Genomic DNA, 16,634 nt, shown 5'->3' with positions numbered 1-16,634 from the left:
CCTTCTGGGAAGCCAAGCTTCCTTTCTTGCCCTAAATGTTCAGCACATGTATATAGTTTTCTGGACTCAGTTTCCTGCCTCACCCTATGTTAATGCCACACCCTAGGAACTTCCACTCCCTTCTCCAGGTATGGCCAGTGCTTCCTGATTTCTGTTCAATGGTCTGCTTCTGAGCTTGGCATTGCTGTTTTTGTTACTATCTGCATTGTCCTTGTTCTCACAATGATCCCTGTAACTAACAAGGCATTTACTGTATGTCTGAAGTTTTGTGTGCACTCACGTGTGTGTGTGTGTGTGTGTGTGTGTGTGTGTATGTGTGTGATTAGAAATGGCGCTATCATAATCCCATTTTTTTGAGTGAGAAAACTAAAGTTTAGGCAAATTGTGCTACTTATATAAAATTCTCTTCTTATGTAAATCATTTTAAAAAGATTGACTCTAAAGTATGAGCAAATGTGTGGGTATATACAGTAGTGCAGGGGTATGCAAAAGCCAGAAGAGGCCATTGGAGTTGGAGGCCATGTGAGCCAGCTGACATGGGTGCTTGGAACCAAACTTAGATCCTCTGGGAGCGCAGTACTGTTAACTATTGAGCCATTTCTCCAGGCCTTATGTAAATGTCATGTTGTTGTGGAGATTTCCCACAATTCCTCATTATCCACGAACGAAGGTCTTAAGCACTGGCAATTCCATCTCCTCTCAACATTTCATCAATACTATGTTGTGCAGTCTTTTCCTTTACTCTCTTCTAAGTACCCTGTCTTCTGAGGTAATTGTAAACCAGCCAAGACCCACCAGGCAGGGAGAAGATAATTGGGACACAGAATAAACCAACCCTGAGCATCTAAGGGTCACAGCCAGGGAACATCAGGGGATTCGGGGGGCGTTCACAGCTTTGAGAACACCCGTGGGAAGTCAATGGGTCCTTATGTCTGGCCACACTGCTTCCTCTGGTTGTTAGTCAGTCTTCTGTAGATGTTTATGGAACACTAAAGTATCTAGGGTACTGTGAGAGGTAGGAATAACAGTGAAGCACCATCAAATTGGCCTGAGCCTTGGTTGGCAATCCAGATCTGGAAAAGCACAGTACACGCTGCCCACCTCCTGTCACATCAGCTTCACTCTTGGTCCTCATTAGAGGAGGCTGGGGCTCCACACAGCACATTTGCTTAACGTACAAGGGTAGATGATCACTTAGATACTTGACAAATCCCGTCGGCTTCCTAAGATCTGTTGCCTCTCAGAGTCCCCATCATTCTCCCTGCTCCTGTGACAGGTTCCCAAGACTGCTTGGTTGTCAAGCTTCTGTTCTAAATGACTATATTTTCTATGAAGTCTGGCAGGGGAGGTATTACATAAGGCACAGCCCAGTGTACCTGGAGTGGAGAGGGGCCCACATTTCACAATTGCAGAACGTTTGACAAGGCCCACACAATTGCTCTATTAAATTAAACGACCATAGACTCCATCTGCGCACATAATCTCCACACAGGCTGGGCTTCTTTACAGCCAATAGCCTGCAGGTGTGCAAATAAGTGCTCATGGGCCACACCAGATGTCAGGGCCTAATTAAAATAGAGAATGAAAGTGCTCTCCCCTTGGTACCGAGCAGACAGTGCTGCTGTGCTTCTTGGGATAGGAAATGGTAAAGATAGAAAATGTAATTCCAGTCGGGGAGATGCAAATGGCTGTGTGAAATCCACCTCCTGAGAACCACTTAGCATGGAGCAGCAAGTCAAAGGAAACCGTTCGTTCTTTTGTTCAAGGCCATTTTCACCTGGCCTCCATAACGCAATTAGTACTTCTGTGTTTTAGTTCCAGGGCAGGGGCAGTTAAGGCTCCCAGCTTGATGGTTCAGATGCTGGAGTCGGATGGCGTTGATTATGAGCAGGCTGTACTGTTCGCAATTTTAACCGGGGGGCACAGCCACGTCACCTGGATTCTAAGTGGAATTCTAAAGGCTGATCAGAAAAGCTCCGCTGGAGAGCTGTCAATCACCCAAGTAACAGGCAAGGAGAAGTGATAGGGGGGTAACTGCCATCCGGTTCCAGAGGAGGGCAGGGGAGATAGCTTTTTTCGGTAAAGTACTTGCTCTGAAAACTGGAAAAACTGAGCTCAATACCCAGAAGCCACAAAAAGAGAACAACGATGGGTGTGCACTTGCGGTTCTAGGCCTGGAGAGGTGGGGCCAGGAGAATCCTTGGGGCTTGCTGATGAGCCAGGGAGACTCCTTGTCTCAAAGCAAAGCAAAGCAAAATAAAAAACCAGGAGGACAGTGCTTGAGGAATGACAGTAGAGGTTGACCTCTGGCTATGACATGCACACGCACACGCGTGCATATACACGTATTCACACATATAAAGAAAGAGAAGCCCATAGGAGCTGAGCAGTGTGGTGAAGTGAACACGTGTCATTGGCTGGGCTCTAAGTTCTCTCCCCCTTCCTTCCCCACCTCCCACTTGTATTAGTCTTCCTCAGCATTTCTCTCTTCGCTCTTTCTCACTCTCACCTCCTCCCCTTGCTCCCTAACAAGTCTTCTTCTTCCTATGTTGTAAATACATGGGCAATGGAGTCAGGTATGTCTGAGTCTGAAGTCTGCTACTGAAGCTTCTCCACTAGATGGTTCTCCCACTCCCTATTTCTTGGGCCTAATTAAGAAATTATATGAATTCTATTTGGAGGCATATCTCAAAAATATAAAATTATCTAAAATACTGTTAGCTCTTGATTAATTTCACCAGTGACTCTGATGGACATGCATGTATTTAAAAGGGATCTTTTTGCTTCTTTCCTGTAGCCTTCCGACATGCAGGCCCCAAGGAAACTTGTGTCATATGTTTTTAATTTAATGGCTAAGTATTTATGTTAGCATTGTTTTTATAGAAAATGAAAGTGGCATACCATAACCATGGTTTCATAGATAAGGAAACACAAGATTGATTTAAACAATATTAGGGGTCTTTAGAAGTCATTCATTGGGTACCATGTGCTTGTTATTTAATGTGAAGACATGAATTTAAATCTTCAGAAACCATGTAAAAATCATCATATAACTGTAGCGCCCATGCTTCTTTGGTGAGACAAGAGACAGAAGCAGAAGAATTCTGCAGCAGTACAAAGACAGCTGTCTCAAGCAAGGTAGAAGGTGGGGACCAACATCAGAAGTCCTCTAATCTGGACATGAACATTATGCCAAAGCCCCCAAGACACATGTTATGCACACATATTAAAAAGCAAAACAAATTACAGTAATGGAAAAACATAGAATACATGCTTTTTAGTTTGGGAAGCAATCATACAGGTGATATTTAAATGTCTAAGGGTGTAGAAGGAGCCAGCACTCATGTATTCGTTACACACACCAGGACCCACATTTCTTCTGTCATTGATTCCTTCTGCTCCCACTTCCTAAGGCTACGGACTCTCTAAATGTTTAGTAAATCTGCTAAAGGAACCAGGGCTGTGGTTTAAACACAGCTCTGGCCTCAGTTCCAGAGTTCCACTCCTTCAACTGCATCACAGTGTCCTTAGAAGGACACAGGGTGTCTGCACACTGCAAAGTCGCATGCAGTGACAGAGGTTGAGCTGCAGTGTCTACTTTATAAAAGAGACTTTAGCCTCTCAGATCAGTCCTGATAGGCAAACGTGCACTTCTTCCCTTTACAGGTGATAGGATTGGCATTAAAAAGGCCAAGTGACTTCTATAGCCAGGACCCAGTTGTATTTGGGATTCTCGCTAGGCATCATTTAATACCATAGAATATTTTAACCCTGAGCCTTGGGGTCTCTTAGTCATGTGGAGTGTGATTATGGAGTATTGTTATAAAGTTGGGTCAGGCTAGTAATCCCAGGTGCTTGGAAAGTCAGCGTAATCTTTGCTAACTGCAGGAGAATTGTACATTCAGGTCCTGGTTGGGATATAGAATGCATCACAAGGCCTGCCTAGGTAATTTTGTAAGACCCTCTTTCAAAACCAAAAAAGCAAACCAAAAACCCACACATCATTATTTGGCAAACTGCACATAACAAATTGGCTACTCTTCTACTCTTCTTTTAATGTCTCATATTACTCTTTCAAAAATATAGAATGTTTATTTTTGTTATATGTAGTTAAGTGTGGGACCATGATGTGAGATGCTTATGACAGTCAAATAAACTAAGATGCCTATCATTTCATGATGTCCATTATCTTATGTGTAAATGTTAACAAATCAATCTTAGGAAATTTCTAGTGTATTACTAGCCATATACTTTCCCCATGAGCTGTCTTTCCTTTCTTGCTTTGATCTAAGCAAGAAAGGATGAGAAAAGGACTTTGTGGCAGGAAGAACGGCAAAATGACCTCCAGGATTCCTGGCTGCTGTCATATACAAAATGGAACTCTTAAAATTCGTTAAGTACTCTTGTAGATATGGCTGGCAAGGGAATTGGTGGATCACTTCAAATTCCAACACAGTTGTCCTTAAAATAGATGAACCTGGATGACATGACTAGTCTCAAAGGGCTTCTCCTGGAAAGAGATTTGCAGCACAAGAGAGGTTTGCAGCTGCTAGTGAATGCATGGATAGATGGATGGAGCCGCAAGGCACAGAATGCTGATGACACATAGGAGATAAGAGGGTCCCAGTTCTGACAGTTAGCAGGACATGTGAACTGCCATGCTATTGCTCCAAGGAACTGACTTGATTGACAGTCTGAGTGGGTTGAAAAGTGGACTTTCCCAAGATCCTGTAGCCATGTAGACCTAAGGAAGGAACCCAATCAGCCATACCTTCTCTGGACTTCTGCCCTACAGAAGTGGGACTTGATAAATGGGTGGTGTTTTCGGCTGTGAAGTTTCTATAATTTGTAAGATAGTAATAGGAAACTAATACAGTGTTTAAAGTCATAAATGTTAGCTCTAATTATTTAAGTGTAATATATTATTACACATAATGCATTCAACTGAATCATTCACTGTATTTTTCACTCTCAGATGAGTGAATTTTACTGCTTATGAAGACCAAATCCACAGTCTAACAGCAATTATCGTAATAATCTAACATCTATTGAACAATTGTGATGTGTTCATCTTGCTAAGTGCTTTCTATGCATTGACTCACTTAGTCTTCATAACCTTTGGAGTGGGCACATAGTGAATCATCTTACAAATGTGGAAACTAAAACATGGATGAGGATTATAGCCAACAGACATTGTGTTGCTTTAAGGAAAAGTCATTATCCAGTTGTAGCATTTATTAAAAACTAACATTTATCTTTTATTTAAAGGTAGGATTTTTTATCTGGTGTTGGTATATGCTTTTATGTTTTCATTTGTGTACCTGGAGGTCACATCTCCTCATTTTTATCAGCGAGAGCAACACGGGGTAAAGTACAGACTAAGCCACAGTATTGTCTTTCTAAGTCTACTGAGGAATCAGTACCTCAGGGCTCAGAATACTCCTGCCATTCAAAAAGTCACCTCTTCTATTCTGTAAGTTGTACTGTTTTATTTGTAAACTGACAAATTACATTAACAGGGCATAGATGTAATGCTATGATTTATGAACACTGTGTGGGATAATTAGATCAGACTAAATACCATATCAATCATCTCAAATACATATTGTTTTATATGGCTAGAACATTGAAAATTTACTCCCAGTGATTTTTGAAATCTTAGTTCCTGTATTTACATCAATGGGCAGTACCTCTTGAAGTCACAGAAAAGCTTATTCCTCCTCTATAACTGAGGATTTGTGTCCTTCTACCATCCTGTCCCAGTTCTCCTTCATACTCCAGTCTCTGAAACAACCCTTACACTGTTTGCTTCTCTTAAGTTCAATTATTGCAGCTTCCACAAGTAAACAAATACATGTGTAATTAGTGCTTTTCAAGATAGGATTGTTTTACCTATCAAAATATTCTTCAATTCCACTGATGTTGCCACAAATGACAAAATCTTCTTTTAAAGGGAGAATGATATTCTTATGAATTATGTGTAGAATATGTATATATATTCCACACAAAATGCACATATATAATATATATCATCCACACACACACTATATATATATATATAATACACACACATATACATGTATATATAATTTTCTTCATATGTTAATCTCCTGAGACACTTAGGTTCTGAATTATCAAGTCTTTGGGTTAAAACACTTGGAGGCTGGGGTTGGGTTGTTGGGCCATACTAGAATTTGTTAGTTTTTCTGAAAAATGTTCATGAATTTTTCTGTCTGGGCTGTACCAATTTATTTTATTTACAAAGAAAACAGTAAAATTTAGAATAGGAGAGGTGACTTGTTTCCCAGGCTCCTCTAGATATTAGCCTCCAGCTGGGTCATGTCCATGCATCCGTGTTGCCGTATTTTGTTATTCTATTGTTATCCTTTCCTCCAGTCACTCAGGAAGTTAAGCCCAGGTAGTTTCTTTGGTATACAGATGCCTGGGCTGTGGTCAGGGGTGAGCCAGAGATGTCTTAAAACTCAGAGAGTTTTAAGAACCCAACCCTGAAGGCTGTTGGGTTAAGTATTCCTGTTGGAATCTGCAAGGTAAAGTCCCAAGGGAGTAAACAATGAGCTGACAATTTTGAGCAGTTGCTAACACATGGGTGAACTGGAAACTCTGGACCACACTTAGCAAAGAAGACCCCAAAGCTCTTAGTTTTGTGCGGCTGATTTGATGAGGAGATCACTAAATTTGAAGTCAGAAAAACTGAGAATCTATTTGGTGCTTTTACTTAGATTGTGCTATTGTTCTGAGACCTGCAGGTTGAACAGAGCCTCTCTAGAGCTCAGGACAGTGATCCAAGATCCTCCTCAAGATTGATGCTGAGGATTTTGATAGCTATAGAATCACCCAAGGAGCTCTGAAAAGTAGACACACTTATTCCCTAGATTCAGAGACTCAGAAACAATTTATAGGCGTGGCTAGGGGGGAGTGTGTAGTCTACACAGATATTGTAGTAACTGTCCACCAAGGCAGTAGATCTGTAACACTGAGATCATGAAATCAGGTCACACAGGGAGCAAGGACCCAGCCATGTACATCTCAGCTAGATTCTAAGTAAGACGAGGTCTGAGTCACTTTTATCTCTGCTACAAGGATGCTGGGACTAATGAGAATGTTCATTTATTCCACAGCATACTTAATGTATTCGGTGTTAGGTACATAAGCAGCTCCGTTGTACAGCTGCAGAAATATGGATATGGAGTAGTTATCTCCAGGTTTGCCCAGCTAGGAAGAGTCAGATTTAGACCTTGACTCCAATTCTCTTTCATTCCTGACAACCAGCTCTTGTTTATTTCTCAGTAAAATGGTATCATGCTTTGGATAAGACACCCACAGGGAACCATCTCTGTTCTGGCCAGTAGTCACAAGATGCCTGACCTGTTAACTCCTTTGAATATAAAGCAGAATACTCAAAGGTCATTTAAACATGGAGTTTCTATGTAGCAACAACAAAGTTTCTTTACAAAATCCAATATGGTAGCTCTGAAGGCAGTTGGGTTGTTTGCCATTGTAAAGGTGGGGGAATTCACACAGATACCAGGTCCCTTTTTTCTATTCATACACACATTTTCCATTTAGTATTTTCTTCTGCAGTTAGGGTATCACAGCAGACCTTCCTAGGGATTTAATTGAGCCTGCTGCCTTCTTCTGCTACGGTTCATTAGCGACTTCTCCAGTATAACCCCAGGAGGTTCACATACAAAGTAAATGATGCTGGTCTTCAGCTCTGCCCTGAAGGATGAGTGACTGGAGGTCTTGGCAAAGTAATGACAGCTAATGAAGACTAAATGCTTCTTAGATTGGGCTAGCTGTGCCTGCACCCTCTAAGCATCATCATTGTGTTCCTGGAGGATCAGAACAGTCTTAAGTGGGCATCAGCAACAGAGAGGTGCAGGCTTCTGTCCTTCATCCTTCCATCATGTTTCCATGTGACTGTAGGCAGATCTCAACCTTGCCAGGGTATTCAGAAATTTGTACAAACAAAATATGAGTTAAAAAGGAGCCTTTGTTTCCTCCCATGGTGCTGTTAGTCTTCAAAGAGTCATGCTATTGGTAAGCTCTTTGCAAAAGATGATGGCCTTTGCCAGGACATGACTCTATGACCCATGCCTCTCCTCTTCAGGAAAGTCGTGGGTCATTCTTTTTTCCTGAGAAGATGAGGGTTTTCTGGCCAGCAGGTAGAGAATTCATCCATGAAGGATTTATTGCCCCGGGTTTCTCACTTTCAGTTGAAATCAGAAGATAAATCTTTAGTGTCTCCTTTTTGTTTTGTTCGGGTGTTCTGTTTTATAGGCAAAGCAGGTCTAAACTTGGACTCCAGCTGTGTATGGCTCTGTGTGTGAAGGTCAAATCCTGGTTGCTTTCCCCAGGGATCCTCTCTTCCCTGCCTTGCTTTGACTTCTAGTCAAGTTCACAGTCTTAAGGTTGCAGAGCCACTCTGTCCCTGGTTGTAGTTGTGTGCCATGAATAATGCCAGCCATTGGGAGGAAATCACGCTGGTGCCTTGCCACCTATTGCTCGCATCAATACTTCCCTGTCCTACCAGGCTCCTGTAGAGATTTCTGAATCTTCTGAGTCAAGAAGACAGAACTGGTTTGTTCAACTCCTTTGAACGTGGCCCTCCCCATGATGTACTTTGGCCCTGTAGAGATTACTAAGCCATGGTTGTTTATCAGCCAGGGCTGTTTATCCCCAGACTTTGTGTGAACATAAGTCTTCCCAAGCCATGCCTATATATTCCCAGCCAAAAGAGATTCCATGTCCAAAATTTCAAGGGGGACATCATACAGGACTAGCAGATCTAATAGTCTCAGATTTTTGAAAACATAGCTAAGTAGTGCTTATGAGAGCAACCAGTCCATGTACATACTGTATCCTTATTTCAATTTTATAATGAGTTAAGTCTCCCTTTCCACAGCTTATGCCTCTTCCCATAGCTTTTAACCTTTAAGAGCAACTGTCATAGTGTAGGATCAAAGAACGTGGGAAATGCCGTGCACATGATGAGATTTGGGCTGTAGTAATACCTTAAGTTTTTGTTCTTAGTGTAATTCCAGTTTCAAACATCTTGATTGGTTTGAACAATATAATGGACCAAGTAATGTTGCTCCCACATTTCATACTTCAACTCCATCCATGAAGCCCAACAAGTCATTTTGTCTTCTGCAAGGAATTTAATCTGTCAAGTGAAGACAGCAATTATAACTATCTCTTAGAGCTGTTGGAAAAAGTGGTTCCTCAGTAATCACCCAGTGAGCCAAAACTTTTACAACAGCTATCCAGAGATTCCAAGGTATATAAGTTAGGAGATTTAGGAATATTTGCAAAGGGGGTGGGTGGTAGATACATCAAGGAGTCTCATGACCTCTCATCAAGCTCTGGATTCTTTGAGGCTCAGGACATTGGTTTTCCCTTGCTTCAGTATCTCCACTGCTTAGAACATAGTGGGTTCCTGATCAGTATTTAATGAATTAATAAGACAGAAAGTCCTAAGTTCAAATTCCAGGGTTGTTATTTCTTGTATTGGATGAGTTGTCATCTCTAATGATGAGCTTGTATTTTTATGAAATTGTGAGGAACAAACTTTCAGGGACAAATTTAAGACATGGTAACTAGAGGAGCTGGTATTGTTTGCTCAGTATGTGCTAGGTGCCTCCTAAGTACTTTCTGTGGACTACATCATTTTATTCTCACAATACCTCTGTGAAGTGTAGGTCCAGTTACAACTGTTCCATACGTGGCATAGTTGATGTTCAAAGAGATCAAGAGGCATTCAGGTAATACAACTACAGATGGTGCCCCAACCCAACTCAGGTACATTTCCTCCATATTCTTGGTTTCCATATTTTTTTTCCCTTTTTTGAGACTGGGTCTCATTCATGGAGTTCATGCTGACCTTGATTCATTAAGTTGAGGATGACTTTAACTTCTGATCCTACTGCTTCCGCCCTTCTAGTGCTGGGATTACAGGTGTGGTTTATACAGGCCTAAGGATCAAACACAAAACTTCATGTATTCAAGACAAGAAAGCTATCCACTGAGCTACATCCCCAATCATCAGTCACCATGCTCTAGGCTTTCTGTAAGTTCTAGTAAAATAGGAATTTAAAAGTAGCCTCTGCTATTATTGTTGTGGTGTTCTAACTTAGATTATTTTCTGGTGACACTTGACACAAGTGAAGGTTCAAACAACCTAGTTGGTTTCATGATTAAAAGACTATGTCCACTCTAGAAAAATCTGGCTTAGTCAGAACTCAGAGGCTGAGGTTTCAGTGTGTGTGTGTGTGTGTGTGTGTGTGTGTGTGTGTGTGTGTGTGAGTGTGTCCTCCTGGACAGAATGCTCTATGCCTTTAAAAGCCATTTCAATTAAGCAGCTGTTAATTGTTGTCCTCAGACTGCAGGAGGCACTAGGGAGGCAGGTTTCCCTGGCAAGTGAGCTCTGAGTGATCTTACGAGATGGGTCAAACAGGAGAGAGCAGTTGTCAGAGCGTGGCCTCATGTCCTAACACATGAAAGCAAGTCACAAAGTTAGGGAAGACTAGAGATGCCCTGAGCCACGGGGGTCATCTAGTCCCAGTTCAGGAAACTTGAGAGGAGATCTAGAACTAGCTAAGCAATGGAGATGACACATGAGTTGGAACCCCAAGGTGTTCACTCTAGTTTGTCCGTCATTCAGTCATCATTTTCTGGTGACAGTGCCCAGTTTTGGGAACTGACCCACACAGGTTAAATGTTTGAGCTCATGCTCTCCCTACCATACCATGCTGTCATGGACGGGGGACACTTGTGATATTTCAGATAAAGGTTGGTAGATCTCTTATCCACGCTTTCCACATTTCCATTGGGAAATCCAAAAATGGAAGGTAAGTCTTTCATTCTTCTAGACTTCAAGGAAATTTGCACAATATTTCTCTCTTACTAGCTTTGAAGGGCTTGGTTAGCTAAGGTACCAAGTATTGCTAAGGTACCAAGTATTGGAGCAAGGAGAACCCATAAATCACACTGGAGAAAAAAGGAAGTGTTATATTTCTGCTTTTCAATGACATACCTTGCAACCTAGTGCCATCAGTGAGTACTATGTTACTAGAAATTTAGAAACACATATGGAGAAAGTAAAATGTTTGCAAAAAATTTATGTCATGGATATGGTTTTTATTTTTATACCATGCTTATAAAAACAAATCAGAATCAAACTAAATATTTGGTACTTGGGGACCAAATAATGTGTTTTTAGTTCATTCATACAATAGAATATTATGTAAAAATAAAAACAATAGCCAACAACTAACCACAATAATGACTCACCAGGCAAGATACCCTAATGGATAATAGTAGCACTTTTATCTTGGGGTTACCAACCAACAGCTGTCTAAATGATCATAAGGCCTGCTAAATTGTAAAAAAATTATAATTCATACCTGGTACTGTAAACCTGGACAGTTACTTATGGCTAGAGAAGTCATAAGCCCCAGAAGAGAACCCACTGCAGTAATTTTCCTAAATTAATATACTTTCTAAATGTATTCTAAATACTTATATGCACAGGTATACACTTGTCAATCCTTATCACAGAAGCTTCTATTGCCACTGATAAAGACTATTATAGAGATTCAAAATTGTCAAAATACAGAGAACAAGCATTGGTGGGCATCTGACAATGAAATTTTTACCTCTAAGGCTCAGGTAACATCACAAAGGTGGTAGAAAGATTATACGAAAACCAGAATTTTGCTGCTACATAGTATCCCTTTGAAATGCTCCCATGAACTTGTAACAATATAGTTGTCTGAACAGGACTGATATATTATACAAGTTGACATGCCAGTGTCCCACACCTAGATGGAAATTTGCAGGAAGTCAATAGTTATATAGAGAGGGAGACTCAGTTTCCTTTAGGGTGAATTCAAACATGAGTTGTACAATCTCTAGTGGTCAGCCTTCAATGCTTGTACACATACGCAATGCTAAGTAAACTCTATAGTTTGTATATGCATACATATCTATCTATCTATCTGTCTATCTATCTATCTATCTATCTGCATGTCTTATTTTTATGCATGTATACATGCACATAAAAAATATATATATACATATATACATATATATGTATAGTGGGTAAGCTATCTGTGTTTAAAAAAGTAGAACATCTGGAGAACTTAATTTTTAATTAAACATTGATTATGTATTAAATATATTTTAGCATACACATGAACTTCCTACTTAGAATATACACAGAGATACTTTTAAAGCAATAAGGAACGGCATGCTAGAATGTACAAAGTCTCTCTTTGAGTCATCATTTGCATATTGATGTGTTTTTCAATCAGTGTCATACTTAGGGTCTCTATTGCTGCACTACGACCAAGCAAGTTGGGGTGAAAAGACTTCCTCATTGCTGCTCATTGCCAAAGGAAGTTAGGACAGGAACTCAAGTGGAGCAAGAACCTGGAGGTAGGAGATGATGCAGAGGTCATGGACAAGTGAGAGTTTGTGTAGTGTAGTAGAAGCCAGAGTCCTCAAACCAGACCAATGCCTCCTTTCAATGAATGTTTGCAAGCAAAGAAGTGTGGACAAAGGGTATACTGTAGGACACGCTGTGAAACACTATAGCTTCCACAATGAGAGATTTTCTTTTGGGGGGAGATGGATGGAAGGCAGGTACAAAGGGGAGATGAGTGCGGTTGGGATACGTGATATGAAATTCATGAAAAGTCAACAAAAATTTAAGTAATAAAAAGAAATATATAAATCTAAGAAAAATAAATAGAAAATAAATATATGGCGTATATTATATCTATATATCCCATATCCATGCTGCCTAGGACCGATGACAAAATAGTTTTCCTGGTAAGCCCAGATTCTGTGGACATAGTCACAGAATCACTCCTAGTAAAGTTTATTTTTTAAATTAACAATTGCAAGCTGCATATATATATGTATATATATAATGAATAATGCATTATTTGCAAATGTGTACACTGTGGAACAGCTAAATAGAGCTAATATATTACCATATATATTTCCTTATGAATTCGTAGTCTTTTTGTGAAGTCAACACTTGAAACCTACCCTTTGTGTTTTTCGAGAAGAAAATGATAAATCTGATTTAAAGTAAGACAGGCCTTCGTCTAAATGCCAGCACTGCGCATTCCTAGTTGTGCTCCCTTGAATAAGAGGTTCCCTGTGCCATGCTTTCTTTTTCCCTTCGTAGTGGCCTTATTCATGTAAGAGGTCAGAGTGAAGAGCAACTGGCAGAAGCCCTGGGTGGCAGGCTGGGGTCGCTCCTTAATACAATAGAGCCCTTGAACTCATTCTTCACACCTCAATGAAGTTTATGTTCCTGACTAGTGTTTCTTCAGTTCATCATGAAGTTTACTCCCTGTAATTGATTCAACTTTTATTCCCCAAGTGCATACATATACTGGTATTCCTATAATAGACACTTGCTGTGTACTGGGGAGCAACAGGTAGCAAAGAGCTTGCTTCGGCTCGCAGCAGGCTTATTGCCTGGATGAAGGGATGATACTGGAGGTAAAGACATGAACAGCCGTGCTAGTTGCTTGCCTTAACAGCAATCTCCTTAGTGCTCTTAGCATGGTTTGTCTCCTTCCCTTCCTCCTTTCACCTTATCTTTCCTTTCTCTTAACAGAAGCCCAATGTCTGGCAAGCATATTCAGAAGGGTTCTGTTCTGGTAGCCCACAGACAGAGTCATGAGTCTACCTTTGATGACTCTTTCCTTGGCAAAGTTGGGGGATTACTCATAGACCCAGAATGTCACCAAAGGGATAACCATGTATGTTGAGAAAGATTTGTATAAGAATGTTTTGATATGACTTAAAATAAATATTTTTAAAGAAGGGATTGAATAAATAGGTTGCCTTTGATACCTGAGATATAATCTAATCCACAGTAAAAGTGATGTATACACATGAAACACATACGCATACAAACACTGCAAAGGGAATATGTCTGTGATATATAGTTGAACTTTAAATGCAGTTATCAGAGTAAAATATGCATACATCATTAAGTATACATGTATACTTTGTATATGTAACCTGTAAGGAAACTTCAGGAGTATGTATATGTATATTTATATGTTTACGGATCTATAGCCCATATCCTCGTTATTACTCTTACCACCTGGAGAATCTAAGTCAAAGAATATAGTAGTAGGTAAATATTTCATCTTGCCTGGATATAATTTATGCTATAGTTGGTGGCCTTCAAGGTCCAGTTCAAGGGCTGTCATGGATGTTTGAGGTAGATCTGTAAAAGTGATTTGGAGGATAATGGAGTCTTTATGAACCAATTCAACTACATCCTATAATTGCCCAAATATATGTCCAGCTTACATCTGACATTTAAAACTTAATAGGAACAATTTAAGGACATGTTATTTTCTATGGCCACACAAAGCAATCTCCTAGGTGTGTTGGAGTTTGTGCTCAGAAAAACAAATTTGAGAGTCATGCTAATAGAGTGTGCTCCTACAGGTAATTTCACAGCACCAACTAAAATCCTTTAGCTGATCCCCTACTCCCACTCCAACCCTGATATCTAGCTGTTCTTTTCCTGGTACTTCTCTTCCGACAGGTGGAATGTTTTATTAAGCATCCAGCATCTCTGGAGCTATGCACATCTTTGTGAAGATCCCAGACAAATTAGAAAGTCAAATTAGCAATGCATATTTAATGCTGCTTTGTAGTTTTTTTTTTTTTTTAAGTTGGCAGCAATGTTTACTCTTTGAGGGGGAGTTTATAATTATGCAAATTGAAGAGACAGTCTGCCTATGGTATAACGATAATGACTTGGATTTTATATTTCTATTTCTATTCTTTTCTTAACTTCACCTGTGACTTGAGGGGAGGTTAGTCAAGGCTGTGTGCCTGCTTCTTCAGCTGGAGACCTTGGAAGTGGGTATTCATCAGCTTGATCTTAGAGGACCAACTGATAAAATTTGCATTGCCTTTATAAACATTCACCCTCTCGTCTCCTTTCTAATAAGATACTTACTTCGTTTACATTTCTACTTTGCTCCAGAAGACCCTGGTGTTTCAGAGGTACCATCTCTAGACCCATGAGCATTAATGACTGATTTCAGACAATCATGACGGCTGGTTCCACATCCTCTGTCGCAAGAGCGTGTGACACATTCAGATAAATGAACACAAGTAGAAGCTTGCTTGGGGTTTTCTAAAAAAGTGCATTAAAAGGAGAGATATGGAAGAGATATCTGTCTGAAGTTGTCAGAACCAGGTCTTGGTGGGATTTTTATTTGTCTCCACTCTCTCTATGGACTTGCTCTATCTTTGGACTTTCTGTTATACAAGTAAATAACTTAAAATATTATTCAAACTGTGCAGAGCCTGTATTCTCTGTTATTTAAAGACAAGCACATATCTTAATGATATGTATCCTGATACTTTCTGAATTGCTCAGTGATGTATGCTTATACTATACATATGTCAACATTGCAGAGAAACGTAAGCCATAGCCATATATTGGCATCTGATTTACCAGTGATGTCAGCCGATCCTTGCCTAAGTGCACCGAAGGAATCTCCCATGGGCACCATGGGAGTCTCTGCTGTATGATCAACCAATGAGAAGAAAACCTACCTACAATTCAGACTCTTTCCTTCACTGGGATAAGTTTCTCCAGCCAGTCATGATCTTCCTGCCACCACGAGGCTGAAAGACACAGGAGAGAAAATAAATGTAAAATGTGCAATCTCATTTTGGCATCAGGCAGTAATTAAGTATTTTGCCCTTTTCCTTCCAGCTGGATGACTCCAGCTACAAATAAACTTCACAAGCAGGCTGGGCATTTTCCCAGGAAGCTGCTTCAATGGCAACCGTTTGCTCTGATCAGGGAATTGGGTCTACTGTTTTATCTGCCAACATGCAGAATACAAATGATGTTCCATGTTCCCTTGGATGTCAATCTAAATGCCTCTTCACTCCATGGGACACATCTCCATTCAAGCGCTTGGTGCATTTCAATTTTGCCACATAGACAGGTTCAGAAAGAAGATGAGATTTTTATCCAACTTAATGAAAGTAAGATCTTAAACTTGTGTTGAAAACGTGGAAGAAAAGAGAAGGTCTATTTCTGTGGAGCTAGATGTGGAGAAGATGTATTTCTGGCATCTCTCTCTCTCTCTCTCTCTCTCTCTCTCTCTCTCTCTTTCTCTCTCTGTCTGTCTGTCTGTCTGTATACTGTCTGTCTTGCAGCGAAACAGTCTTTCCTAGAAATGACTGTATAAAAAAGACCAGACCAATGGCAGTATCAATAGACACACTAACATTTAAGGAGAAAAATTTCATGTAGGAAATGCCTACCTGTAGACAAAGAGTCACGGGCAACTAATGACTTCTGAGGGAAGGAGGATTAGCCTTTCCCAGGGATGAGCCTAGTTATTGGTTGTCCAATGCAAAGTGAAACCTTGCAGCAAAACCTTGAAACCATATAACGAAACATACACATATACAACAAAACAAAACAGACCCAGCAGAACCTATTTATAAACATTTATGCACACACATACATATATGTAGTTAGCCTTGGAACCATATCCTCACATATAACAAAAGACTCTGCACAATCTATTTATGATTATACA

The 16,634-nt window shown here is 40.2% G+C and overlaps 1 protein-coding gene across 1 annotated transcript in view; it reads right to left on the bottom strand.

The window, feature by feature from the left end:
• Atp10b (ATPase phospholipid transporting 10B (putative)) overlaps window positions 1–15,703 on the bottom strand; it is a 175,367-nt gene extending 159,664 nt beyond the window's left edge. Inside the window, exon 1 of the mRNA XM_032911974.1 lies at window positions 15,631–15,703. The gene's annotated coding sequence lies outside the window, so the exon portion shown is untranslated. The remainder of the gene's footprint in view (window positions 1–15,630) is intronic.
• Between the last annotated feature and the right edge of the window lie 931 nt (window positions 15,704–16,634).

The sequence above is a fragment of the Rattus rattus genome, chromosome 9 (assembly GCF_011064425.1).
Source record: "Rattus rattus isolate New Zealand chromosome 9, Rrattus_CSIRO_v1, whole genome shotgun sequence".
Lineage (NCBI taxonomy): Eukaryota > Metazoa > Chordata > Mammalia > Rodentia > Muridae > Rattus > Rattus rattus.
Note: the sequence above shows the minus strand (reverse complement) of the source record. Positions and strands in the feature narration are given on the sequence as shown.